The sequence below is a fragment of the Monodon monoceros genome, unplaced genomic scaffold (genome assembly GCF_005190385.1).
Source record: "Monodon monoceros isolate NGI ecotype Baffin Bay Population unplaced genomic scaffold, NGI_Narwhal_1 Super_Scaffold_22, whole genome shotgun sequence".
NCBI classification, from domain to species: domain Eukaryota; kingdom Metazoa; phylum Chordata; class Mammalia; order Artiodactyla; family Monodontidae; genus Monodon; species Monodon monoceros.
Window position 1 is genome coordinate 46,358,575 of NW_021703779.1, and position 13,492 is coordinate 46,372,066.

Below are 13,492 nucleotides of genomic sequence, written 5' to 3' on the forward strand. Positions count from 1 at the left end.
GATAGAACCTTAAGACAAATTGTGGAAGCAAAGCTATACAGACAAAATCTCACACAGAAGCATACACACACACAGTCACAAAAAGAGGAAAAGGGGAAAAAATCATAAATGTTGCTCTCAAAGTCCACCTCCTCAATTGGGGATGATTCGTTGTCTGAAGGAGGGAAGGAAGGAAAGAAAGAAAGAAAGAAAGAAAGAAAGAAAGAAAGAAAGAAAGAAAGAAAGAAAGAAAGAAAGGAAGGAAGAAAGAAAGAAGATAAATTAAAATAAAATAAAGTTATTAAAATTAATTATTAAGAAAAAAATTTTTTAAAAACGGACGGATAGAACCCTAGGACAAATGGTGGAAGCAAAGCTATACAGACAAGATCTCACACAGAAGCATACACATACACAGACTCACAAAAAGTGGAAAAGGGGAAAAAATCATAAATCTTGCTCTCAAAGTCCACCTCCTCAATTTGGGATGATTCGTTGTCTATTCATGTATTCCACAGATGCAGGGTACATCAAGTTGATTGTGGAGCTTTAATCCCCTGCTTCTGAGGCTGCTGGGAGAGATTTCCCTTTCTCTTCTTTGTTCTTACAGCTCCCAGGGGCTCAGCTTTGGATTTGGCCCCGCCTTTGCGTGTAGGTCACTGGAGGGCGTCTGTTTTTTGCTCAGACAGGACGGGGTTAAAGGAGCCGCTTATTAGGGGGCTCTGGCTCACTCAGGCTGGGGGGAGGGAGGGCCGTGGCGTGCCGAGTGAGCCTGCAATGGCAGAGGCCGGCGTGACGTTGCACCAGCCTGAGGCGCGCCATGCCTTCTCCTGGGGAAGTTGTCCCTGGATCCCGGGAACCTGGCAGTTGCGGGCTGCACAGTCTCCCCGGAAGAGGGGTGTGGATAGTGACCTGTGCTTGCACACAGGCCCCTTGGTGGTGGCAGCAGCAGGCTTAGCGTCTTCCGCCCGTCTCTGGGGTCCACGCTTTTAGCCGCGGCCCACACCCATCTCTGGGGTCTTCGCTTTTAGCCACGGCTCGCGCCCGTCTCTGGTGTCCGCGCTTTTAGCCATGGCTCGTGCCCGTCTCTGGGGTCTGTGCTTTTAGCCGCGGCTCGCGCCCGTGTCTGGAGTTCCTTTAAGCAGCGCTCTTAATCCCCTCTCCTCACGCACCAGGAAACAAAGAGACAAGAAAAAGTCTCTTGCCTCTTCGGCAGCTCCAGACCTTTTCCCGGACTCCCTCCCGTCTAGCCATCGTGCACTAACCCCTTCAGGCTGTGTTCACGCAGCCAACCCCAGTCCTCTCCCTGCGCTCCGACCGAAGCCCAAGCCTCAGCTCCCAGCCCTGCCCGCCCCAGCGGGTGAGCAGACAAGCCTCTCGGGCTGGTGAGTGCTGGTCGGCCCTGATCCTCTGTGCGGGAATCTCCCCGCTTTGCCCTCCACACCCCTGTTGCTGTGCTCTCCTCCACGGCTCCGAAGCTCCCCCCTTCGCCACCTGCAGTGTCCGCCCGCGAAGGGGCTTCCTAGTGTGTGGAAACCTTTCCTCCTTCACAGCTCCCTCCCACTGGTGCAGGTCCCGTCCCGATTCTTTTGTCTCTGTTTTTTCTTTTGCCCTAATCAGGTACGTGGGGAGTTTCTTGCCTTTTGGGAGGTCTGAGGTCTTCTGCCAGCATTCAGTAGGTGTTCTGTAGGAGTTGTTCTACGTGTAGATGCATTTCTGGTGTATCTGTGGGGAGGAAGGTGATCTCCGCGTCTTACTCTTCCGCCATCTTCCCCTCCGGCTCTATTTGTGTCTTCTTTCAATTTCTTTCATCAGACGCTTAGTGTTTTCAATGTACAGGGCTATCATCTCCCTTGTTGCGTTTTTCCTACATATTCATTTCTTTAGATATTTCTGTAAATGAGCTTTTTTTAACCTTTATTTCTTTTTGAGATAGTCCATTGATAGTGTATAGAAATGCTGCTGATTTCTGTATGTTGGTTTTGTGTTCTACAACTTTAATGAATTCATTTATTAGTTCTAACAGTTTTTTTGTGGCATCTTTAGGGTTTTCTGTATAAATTATCATGTCATCTGCAAATAGTTACAGTTTTACTATTTCCTCTCTGATTTGGATACCTTTTATTTCTTCTTCTTGCCTAATTGCTCTGGCTATGACATCAGTACTATGTTGAATAAGAATGGTAAAATGGGCATCTTTATCTTGTTTTTGCTCTTAGAGGAAAAGCTTTCAACTTTTCACTCTTGAGTATGATGTTATCTGTGGGCTGCCATATAAAGTCTTTATTATGTTGAGATATGTTCCTTATATACCCACTTTTTGGAGATTTTTTATCATGAAATGTTGTATTTTATCAAATGCTTTTTCTGCTTCTATTGAGATGATCATATGATTTTTATCTTTCATTCTATTAATGTGGTGTATCACATTTATTGCTTTGCATATGTTGAACCATCCTTGTATCCCAGGGGTAAATTCCACTTGATCATAGTATATGATCCTGTTGAATTTGATTTGCTAGTATTTTGTTGAGGATGTTTGCACTTAAAATTCATCAGGGATATTGGCTTGTAATTTTTTTTATTGTAGTGTCCTTATGTGGCTTTGGTCTGAGGTAATGCCGGCCTTGTAAAATGAGTTGGGAGTGTTCCTTCTTCAATTTTTTGGAAGAGTTTTAGAAGGTCAGCCTCATTTACTTAATCACATCTGCAAAGTACCATGTTCCATGTAAGGTAATATTCACAGGTTCCAGGGAATAAGGACATGGACAGCTATGGGGGATCATTATTCAGCCTACCACATCATGTAAATTTCTTACCTATTCAATAAAATAAAAGAAAGCAATATAAGAAAATAAATTAAAATCTTCCTCTGTCTTTTCCTTTATAGTTTCTGGGTTTTGTGTTACACTAAGGGCCTTCCCCATTCTAGACTATAAAAATAGTAATTTATATTTTCGTCTAATATTTTGAGTATTATTTTCACTAATAACTTTTTTATTGAGGTATAATTTCCATACAATAAATGCTCAGATCTTAAGTGAAAAGTTCAATCTATTTTGACAAAAGCATGAACCCCTGTCACCCACTTCTCCGTGAAGATAAAAAAAATTTCCTTCACTCTAAAAGATTCCTTCATGATCCTTCATACCAAACTTCTCCCAACAGTGTCACTCTTCTGGATTCTATCACCATGGATAGTTTTATCTGTTGTTGAACATTTTATAAATGGAAGCACACAGTATTTTCTCTTTGTTGTCTGGCTTCATTCACTCACCATAATGATTTTGAGATTAATCCAAGTTGTTGTATGTATAAAGAACCATTAAGGATATATAGTTAAAATATTTTAAAAGGTATATCTTCAACTTTTTTATGATTATGGAAGTTATACATACATATTACAAATTTTAACATTACATAAACATGTAATGTAGAAAGTGAAAAGTACTCATAATCTCACATCCCTGACCTAACTATTATTAATAGTTTGTTATATAGTTTTTCTATATTTTTCTATGCTAATAGTAGTGTTTTTATCAAAAAAGGATTATCCTATAGACACTATTTTGCAAGTGTTTTCTTCACTTAATACTATATATTTGGCATTGTTCTAAGTTATATAGCTGTATACTTTTCTTGTTCTTTCCCCATTTTTATTTTTAATAATTTTTAGTGCACAACTAATATAAAAGTACGTTATCTTCTTAAAATTTTTAAAGCTTTAAGGCAAGGCTAAAGTTATTGTTGGCCATCACTCATTTCTAATTCCCTCCCTGCCTTTGTATGTGTTTGAATGACTGCATGATATTTTATTATATGAATGCAACATAATTTGAGAAATTCCCTTTCAGTGGACAATCAACTATTCATTTTTATTGTGAGTTACATGCAAATATTTTTCCAAGGTTATCCTTTGATTTTATTTATAATGTCATTCACTAAAATTTACATTTTTCTGTGGTTAAATTTATCTATCCATACACTGTTATTTGGGAAAGAAGTGAGAGACACAAAAGTACATATCGTATATTACCATTGTGTCAGAAAGGAGGGAATAGGAATAAATATTAATATTTGCTCATAGTGGCATAAAGAAACATTAACTGAATGAATGAACAAGAAGTTAACAAAAATGGTTACCTATACCTATAGGTTACCTATACCTATTCCTATAGGTTACCTATACTGATACCCATACCTATGGTTACCTATACCTATACCTATAAGTTTCAAGGGGGAAAAGGTGAATGGGGACAGGGTGCAAGCAATGCATACCAGTGTACACTTATTTATACAGTTTTTATTTTTCTAACTATATGCATTAGACTTGCTATTGCTGCTGTAACAAATTACTACAAACTGGGTGGCTTAAAATAACACAAATTTATTATCTTAAAGTTCTGAAGATCAGAAGTCTGAAATGAGTCTTTCAAGGCTAAAATCAAAGACTGCAATCCTTCTAGAGACTAGGGGAAATCATTTCCTTGACTTTTCTAGTTTTTAAGGCCACCTGCATTCCTTGGCTCATGGCCCCTTCATCTTCAAACCCAGTACTATAACATCTTCAAATCTCCCTCCTTCCCTCTCATCTCTGCATCTGTTGTCACATGTCCTTCTCTGACTGACTCTCCTTCCTCCCTTGTGATTACACTGATCCCATCTAAATAATCCAGGATCATCTGTCCATGTCAAGGATCTTTTTAGTTCATTCCTTTTTAATACTAATACTCCATTCTCGGGCTGTACCACATTTTGTTTATCTATTCACCTGTAGATGGGCTTTGGTCCAGGTTTTTTTGTGATTATGAATAAAGTATGGGTAGTTTTTGAACATTTATATTTTTGATACATATGGAATTTATTTTAGTGTAAGGAATGAGATAGATCCAACTCTGTTTTTGCCAAATCACAAGCCAATTATCCCAACACCATTTATTGCATAATCTAGCTTTTCACGGATGATTTAAAATATCATCTTTCAACATACTAAATTCTCCATAGACTATATTTTTCTTAACTTCCTATTGTATTCCATTAATCTTGCTGTCAGTTTTGAACCAATACCACCATATTTTAATTCCTGTGCCCTTATAATGTGTTTCAATAATTCATAAGACTGGTTGGTACACAATTTTTTTCCAGAATTTCCCTAGTTATTTCTAAACATTTATTTGTCTAAAGAGATACACTTCAGAACTTTAATGTCAATTAAAATTGTTTGGATTGTGTTAAATTTATAAATTAATTTGGGGAAAATTCACATGGTCTGTCCATCCAGGTACTAGGTATGTCCCTCTGTTCAAATATTTTATATCCTCCAGCGGAGCTTGTTAGCCATATGATGAGATTCCCAGAGGGCACGGTAGAAAGGTTTTAGAGGAAGAGAGGCTGTTCAAGTTTGGTTCAAGGGAGGGAAAGCACAGAGTTGTATACAGGAGAGAATATATGATTAAAGGAGCATCTATAAAAGATGGTTACTGTATTAGTTATCTATTGTTGAGTAACAAGGAATCACAGCAGCCTTTATTCATCTCATAGTTTCTGTGGGCTTAGCTAGGTCCAGGCCCTCTGTTGGATCCTCTGTTTCAGGGTCTCATACAAGACTGCAATCAAGTTGGCCAGGACTGGGGTCTCTCTCATCTGAAGGCTTGATGGAGAAAGGATCCACCTCCAAGATCACCTGTTTGTTGGCAGACTTTCAGTTCCTCAAGGACTGTCAGACTGAGAGACTCAGTTCCTGGCTGGATGTTGGCCTTCACTTCCTAGGCAGATGAGCCTCCCCAGTATGGTAACTTGCTTCATCAAAGGCAGCAAGGGAGAGGGTCTGCTAGCAAGATGGAAGTCACATTCCTATGTAAGCAATCCCTAAGTGACATCCTATCTCCGTTGCCACATTTGATTGCTCAGAAGTAAGTCCTTAGGTCAGCTCACACTGACCTAAAGGGAGGAGATTTTTACACAGGGTGTGAATACAAAGAGTCAAGGATCATTGGGAGGTCATCTCAGAGGCTACCTGCCACAGTTACTAAGAAATGTAAGGTATGGTAGGTTTGGTAGCATTGGCTAACAAAACTTGTGAAAGGAATGTCCCAGAAGCCCCCTGGTACATGGGGATAAAGAGGGACACAGGTCCTCAGGGTTCTCCTATAATCTAGATCAATTGCATTTCCAAGAGAATTGCGATATCTGGTGGAAGAGGAGACTCCAGGTGCATTAGGCCAGCTCGATAATAACCATTTCCATTTCTGTAGCACTTCACGGTTTACACGTCTGCTTTTGGAGCCATTATTTAATTTGATTCTTATAACAACCTTATGAGGTAGCCAGGTTCAAAGAGGCCACATGGCCACCTCAGATCTCACAGTCAACAGGTGGCGGAGCTGAGACTAGCGCCCCAGTCTTCAAATTCCTAGCCTGTTACACCAAAGTGTCTTCTCCCAAAACACAAAGGTATGCTGTTTTTCCTCTTCAAAGGCTTCTCCTATCATCTTCCTCCCTCTCTGGGTTCTTATTGTGGCTCAGTTATTATTAGCCAGTCAGTCAACCTTGCTGCAGCTTCCAGAATTACTGTGGGGATCAGAGGTAATGTTGTAAAGTTCTCAGTCCACTGCCTGGCACACAGTAAGTTCTCACTAAATGGAAGCTATTATCTGCTATTATTTTTTCAACTCTTCCAGGCCAGCCTCATTGCCACTCACCTTCAGTTCTGCTCCTTCCCATGAATCTCTGTAGTACCACATCTCAAGGTAAAACTTGCTTTCAAAAGACATCAATACCCAACAACTTTTAAAAAAATATTTTTTCTGATCTAATATTTCCATAAGGGTGTGTGTGTGTGTGAGAGAGAGAGAGAGAGAGAGAGAGAGGGAGACACAGAGAGAGAGAGAGACACAGAGAGACAGAGACACAGAGACAGAGACAGAATGCACAAGTGCATGCTCTTTGACTAACACTCACCAACTTTTACAGGCAGTCATTGCCCATCTACCAACACTTCCAACAGGAAGTATTTGGTTGTCAGTGGTGTGGCTTCAGCTTTCTTTCCCCCTAAATAAAAAACCAAACTCTTAAAATATAGGTATAACATCTAATGCCGAAATCTTGGTTCCTAAATGCCATTCTCAACTGAAAAGGACCAGGTCTTCTAGGGAAAAATGGTTGATTCTTGGGCTGGGGCAGGGAAAGAGCAAGATGAGCCTGGAGCACCTTGTGGTGCCAGAAAACAAGGAAGTGCTCAAGGAAATATGGAGACCTGCCAAAAGGACAAGGAGTCATCTTCCTGCTGGCTAAATATGGGATATTTTGAACATCGAAATAAAGAATGGTCTTAATGCATTATAACCCACTGAATATGTTAGACAACCATAGGTCCATGAGGATATAAATAAATAAATGTAGGAGAAGGGAAAGCTCTGCCTTACACTGGAGAGCCAACTAATACAAGTCCAAAGAATGATGGCATTGAACAGTCACCATTTGGCAACCTCAAGAATCATCAGTGAATGCTAAAACTGGTGGGTGAAAATTTGAGGAGATGAGGATATATATATACATATATATATATATATATATATATATATATATACACACACACATATATATAATCTCAATGTATCTCTCCACAAAATATTCACCAATGACAAAGGGGAAAATAGTAGCTTTACAGTGGAACAACACAAATAGTCATCATGTGCCTCCGATATGATGCACTGAGAAGGACACAGCATCCCTTCTGTGATATTCCTACCAAAGTAAAATCTAATCATGAGGGAACATCAGAAAAAACCAAATTGAGGGATAGTCTAAAAATAACTAGCCTGCACTCTTCAAAAATGTCAGTGTCAGAAGACACAAAGACTGAAGAACTCTTCCCTACCGAAGGGAACTAAAGAGATACGATAACTGAATGCACATGGTTCAGTTTTCTTTTGCTATAAAGGACACTGTTGAGGAAACTGGTGAGCTCCAAATAAGTTTTGTAGAGTATAATTATAATAGTATTGTATCAATGTGAATTTCCTGATTTTGATGATGGCTCTGTGTTTATGTAAGATAATTTCTTGTTTTAGGAAAAACACATTGAAGTATTTAGGAGTAAAGGGGCATCACGTCTGCAACTGACTATGAATTAGTTCACAGGAAAAAAAATATATGAGGCAGAGGGAGAAATAGAGTAAGATAAGTGTAGTAAAATGTTAACACTTGAGGAATCTGTTGTTTTTTTTAAATAAATGTATTTATTTATTTATGGCTGCTTTGGGTCCTTGTTGCTGTGCGCGGGCTTTTTGTAGTTGTGGCAAACGGGGGCTGCTCTTCGTTGAGGTGCGTGGGCTTCTCATTGCAGTGGCTTCTCTTGTTGCAGAGCACGGGCTCTAGGCACGAGGGCTTCAGTAGCTGTGGCATATGGGCCCAGCAGTTGTGGCTCTCGGGCTCTAGAGCGCAGGCTCAGTAGTTGTGCACGGGCTTAGTTGCTCTGTGACATGTGGGATCTTCCCGGACTAGGGTTCGAACCCCTGCCCCGTGCATTGGCAAGCAGATTCTTAACCACTGAGCCACCAAGGAAGTCCCCATTTGAAGAATCTGGATTAAGAGTATACAGCAGCTCTTTGTACTATTCTTGGAAATCTTCTGTAAGTCTGAAATTATCTAAATAAAAATTTAAGAGAAAAACATCCTAATTTAAAAAACACGGTTAAAAAACATTTACAAAAAACCTAGAGCTAGTATCATACTTAGTGGTGAGCAACTAGATTTTTTCCCACTAAGATCAGGAAAAAGGCAAGGATGTCTGTTCTCATTACTCCTTTTCAACCTCACACTGGAAGTCCTTGCTAATGCAATAGGCAAGAAAAGGAATTAAAAGGTATACAGATTGGGAAGGAAGAAATAAAACTGTCTTTGTTCACAGATGACATAATTGTCTGTGTAGAAAATCACAAAGAATCAACAAAAAGATGGCTGGAACTAATAAACAATTACAGCAAGCTTGTAAGATACAAGGTTAATATACAAAAATCAATTGCTTTCCTATATACCAGCAATAACCAATTGGAATTTTAAATAAAAAACCCAATACCAGTTATATTAGCACCAAAAAACTAAACACTTAGGTATAAATTTAACAAAATACGTACAAGATCTATATAAGGAAAACTATAAAACTCTAATAAAAGAAATCAAAGAAGATAAATGGAGACATATTCCATGTACATGGATAGGAAGACAACATTGCCAAGATGTCCATTCTTCCTAACTGGATCTATAGACCCAATGCAATACCAAGCAAAATCCCACCAAATTATTTTGTGGATGTCGACAAACTAATTCTAAAGTTTATCTGTAAGTGCAAGAGACCCAGAATAACCAACATAATATTGAAGGAGATAAAGAAAGTCTGAGGACTGACACTACCTGACTAAAGCTCCAGTAATCGAGACAAATGTGGTATTGCTGAAATAATAGACAAATAGATAAATGGAACAGAATAGAGACCTCAGAAATAGATCTACCACAAACATAGTCAACTGGTCTTTGACAAGGAGTAAAGGCAATTCAATGGAGAAAGGATAGTCTTTTCAACAAATGGTGCTGAAACAACTGGACATCCAAATGCAAAAACATTAATCTAGACAAAGACCTTACACCCCTTACAAAAATTAACTCAAAGTGGATCATAGGCCTATGTGTAAGATGCAAAACTATAAAGTTCCTAGAAGAGAACATAGAGGGAAAATCTATGTAACCTTGAGTTTGGCAATGACTAAAAACAACACCAAAAGCACAACCCATGGAAGAAAAAATTCGATAAACTGGGCTTCGTTATCAGTGGAAGACACTTAAAAAGAATGAAAAGAAAAGCCAGAGAATAGGTGAAAATATTTGCAAACCACATATCTGATGAAAGGCTGGTAATCTGAATATACAAAGAACTCTTAACGCCCCCCCAAAAAGAATCCAATTTATAAATGGGCACAAGATCCCAACGGACACCTCACCAAAGAAGATATACAGATGGCAAATAAGCACATGAGAAGATGTTCAACATCTATGTCATTAGGGAAATGCAAATTAAAACAACAATAAGATACCACAAGAGATCTATGAGAATGGCCAGAATCCAGAACACTGACACCACCAAATGCTGGTGAGGAGGTGGAGCGACAGGAACTCTCATTCGTTGCAGGTGGGAATGCAATATAGTACAGCCACTTTGCGAGACAGTTGGGCAGTTTCTTACAAAACTAAACATACTTTTGCCGTACAAGCCAGCAATCATGCTTCTTGGTATTTACCCAAATGAGTTGAAAACATGTCCACACAAAAACCTGCACACGAATGTTTATAGCAACTTCATTCATATTTGCCAAAACTTGGAAGCAAGCAAAATGTCTTTTAGCATGTGAATGAATAAATAAATTGTGGTACATCCAGACAATGAAATATTATTCTGCGATCAAAAGAAGTGGGCTATCAAGCCATGAATAGACACAGAGGAACCTTAAACACATATTACTAAGGGAAAAAAGCCAATGTGAAAAGATTACACATTGTATGGTTCCAACTATATGACACTCTGGAAAAAGCAAAAGGATGGAGACAGTAAAGAGGTCAGTGGTTTCCAGGGCTTCAGGGAGAGGGAGGAAGGGGTGAATGGGTGGAACAGGGGATTTTTAGGGAAACTACTCCGTATGACACTGTAGTGGTGGATACATGTCATTATATATTTGTCAAAACCCATAGAATGTACAACAAAAAGGGTGAGCCTTAATGTAAACTACGGACCTTAGTTAATAAAAATGTATCAGTCAATTATATCTCAATAAAGCTGGAAAAAAGAAAAAATAACAATGTATCATTATTGGTTCATCAATCGTAACAAATGTACCACACTAATGCAAGATGTTAATAATAGGGGAGACTGGGTTGGGTGGGGGGGTATATGGAAACTCTCTGCACTTTCCATCCAGTTTTTGTGTAAACCTAAAACTGTTCAAAAAAATAAAGTCTATATATAAAAAAAGAATGAAGTATTGATACATATTACAACACGGATGAACCTGGCAAACATTATGCTAAGTGAAAGACGTTAGTTGCCGAAGGTCACATACTGTATGATCCCATCTGTAGGAAACGTTCAGAATAGGAAAATCTACAGAGACAGACAGTGGTTTCCTAGGAAAGGGGAGATGGGGGCTTTGGGGGTGACAGCAAATGGGTACAGGTTTTTGGGGGGGAGTAAGGAAAATATTCTAAAATTGATTGTGGTGATGGTTACACAACTCTGGATATACTAAAAGTCATTGAATTATACACTCTAAATGGATGAATTGTCTAGTGTGGAAATGATATCTCAATAAAGCTGTTAAAAAATAGAAACACAGCTATGCACACAAAGGACACACAGGGAAGTGCTAACAGTGGAGATCCCCAGTAGAGAACTGGGGAACTGAGGGTGGGGTGAGAAAGAGACTTATTTTTCACCGTGTACCTTCATGTGTCATTTGAAGGTTTTATCCTGTGCGTGTTTAACATAATCCTAAGTTCCCCTCAAATACTGTTTCCAACAAGCCTACCTTGATTTTCCTAACTGCATTCAAACAACGATCTCTCTCAGCTCGGTCCTTTGTGACCACCTAGAGGGGTGGGCTAGGGATGGTGGGAGGGAGACGCAAGAGGGAGGGGATATGGGGATGTATGTACAGGTATAGCTGATTCACTTTGTTATAAAGCAGAAATTAACACACCATTGTAAAGCAATTATACTCCAATAAAGATGTTAACAAAACAAAACAAGACAACGATCTCTCTTATGCTATCTCTCAAAATAAGACACAGAGAAAATGAAACCTAAAACCTGGCCAAACAGTTCTAAAAGAGGAAAGAAAAGTAATAAAAGGAATGCCAAAACCCATGCAGAAAGGAGTTCCATAATGGAATATCCTCAATGGAATATTGTGCGGCCATTTGAATGATGTTTATAAAGACTTTTAATGGGGAAATGCTTACGTAAAAATGGCAATATAGGGCTTCCCTGGTGGGTGGCGCAGTGCTTGAGAGTCCACCTGCCGATGCAGGGGACACGGGTTCGTGCCCCGGTCTGGGAAGATCCCACATGCCGCGGAGCGGCTGGGCCCGTGAGCCATGGCCGCTCAGCCTGCGCACCCGGAGCCTGTGCTCCGCAATGGGAGAGGCCACAACAGTGAGAGGCCCGCGTACGTACAGCAAAAAAAAAAAAAAAAAAAAAAAAAAAAAAAAGGCAATATATAATTGACTATACAGCCTGATCTCTAATATGGTTTTTAGGCCTAGAATACACCCTAAATGCACCAAGATGCTAACACTGGTTTTCTTTGGGCAGTAGGATGTGGCTTTTTTCCCCAAATTTTCATCAATGAGCATGTATTACTGTTGGAGGGAGGGGCGTTTATTTTGTTGTTTGGGGACTTCTGAGCAGAGGGTGAGAGAGAAAGAGAGAGAATGTATACATATATATATATTTTTTTTTAATAGAAGCATATAAAAATATATTTTTTAACGGAAAGTGCCCAGTGTGGGTCCGGCATTCTAGCTCCGGACCCTCCAAGGCCACACTCCACCCTTTCTTTCAAAGCACAGCCCCCACCGGTCCCTCCTATCGGCCAGGCCTCTCTCAACCCAGCCACTCTTGTCCCAACCCCTTGCTGAAGCCATGATCCACTTCGCTTCTGAACTTTCCTCATCCCCTTTCACTGTGAAGCCTGACATTCCTATGCAAGTCCTGCCCTTGCTGCTGATTAGGTGTCTAAACTTCTGTAAGTCACTTCCTGTCTAGGAGCCTCAAGTTCTTCAGAGATGAACCGGGATATTAAGTTTCCACATAAAGGGGCTGCTGTGACTGTTAAGAGGTTATGTATAGCAAGACCCAGCAAGTAATAGAAGCTCAATAAACGTTCACGCTCCAAACCCCCGCCACCCAGCCTCGATACGTCTTGGTGTCACCACAGCACAAGGCCACAAGTAGGTGTTCAGGATATGATTTCTCGTCTCTCTCCTGCCTTGACAATTGCTTCTCTAAGACGCTGGTTCGAGGCATGACTCCACCATTAACTACCGCAAATCTGTTGTCTAAAGGAAATGTTGGGGACAATGTGGAAGTGACTTGGAGTTGATCAGAGTTGGAGTCTCACCATTGCTGTACTTAGCTGTGTGGCTTTGGCAAGTCATCTAAGTCTCCCTGTGCCTCACTTTATTTACCTATAAGGGGGAGGGGAAATAAGAGCGCCTGCCTCGGTGGGTGCCCTCACCTTCTATCCGCACCGCACCCCGTCTCTCCCACCACAACTCACCTCCCTGCTCACTTGGCTGGTTTGCCTCACCCTGCGTCAGCTGGTGAACCAAGCCGCGCCCCCTCCCGGAGCAGCCACGCCCCGGAGCTGAGAGGAACCTGCCAGAAAAGAGGGACTTCACTCAAGCCCAAAACTTTTGGGCAGGAGTGCACAACCATGGAGCTGAACCCAAATTTCGTTCGTCA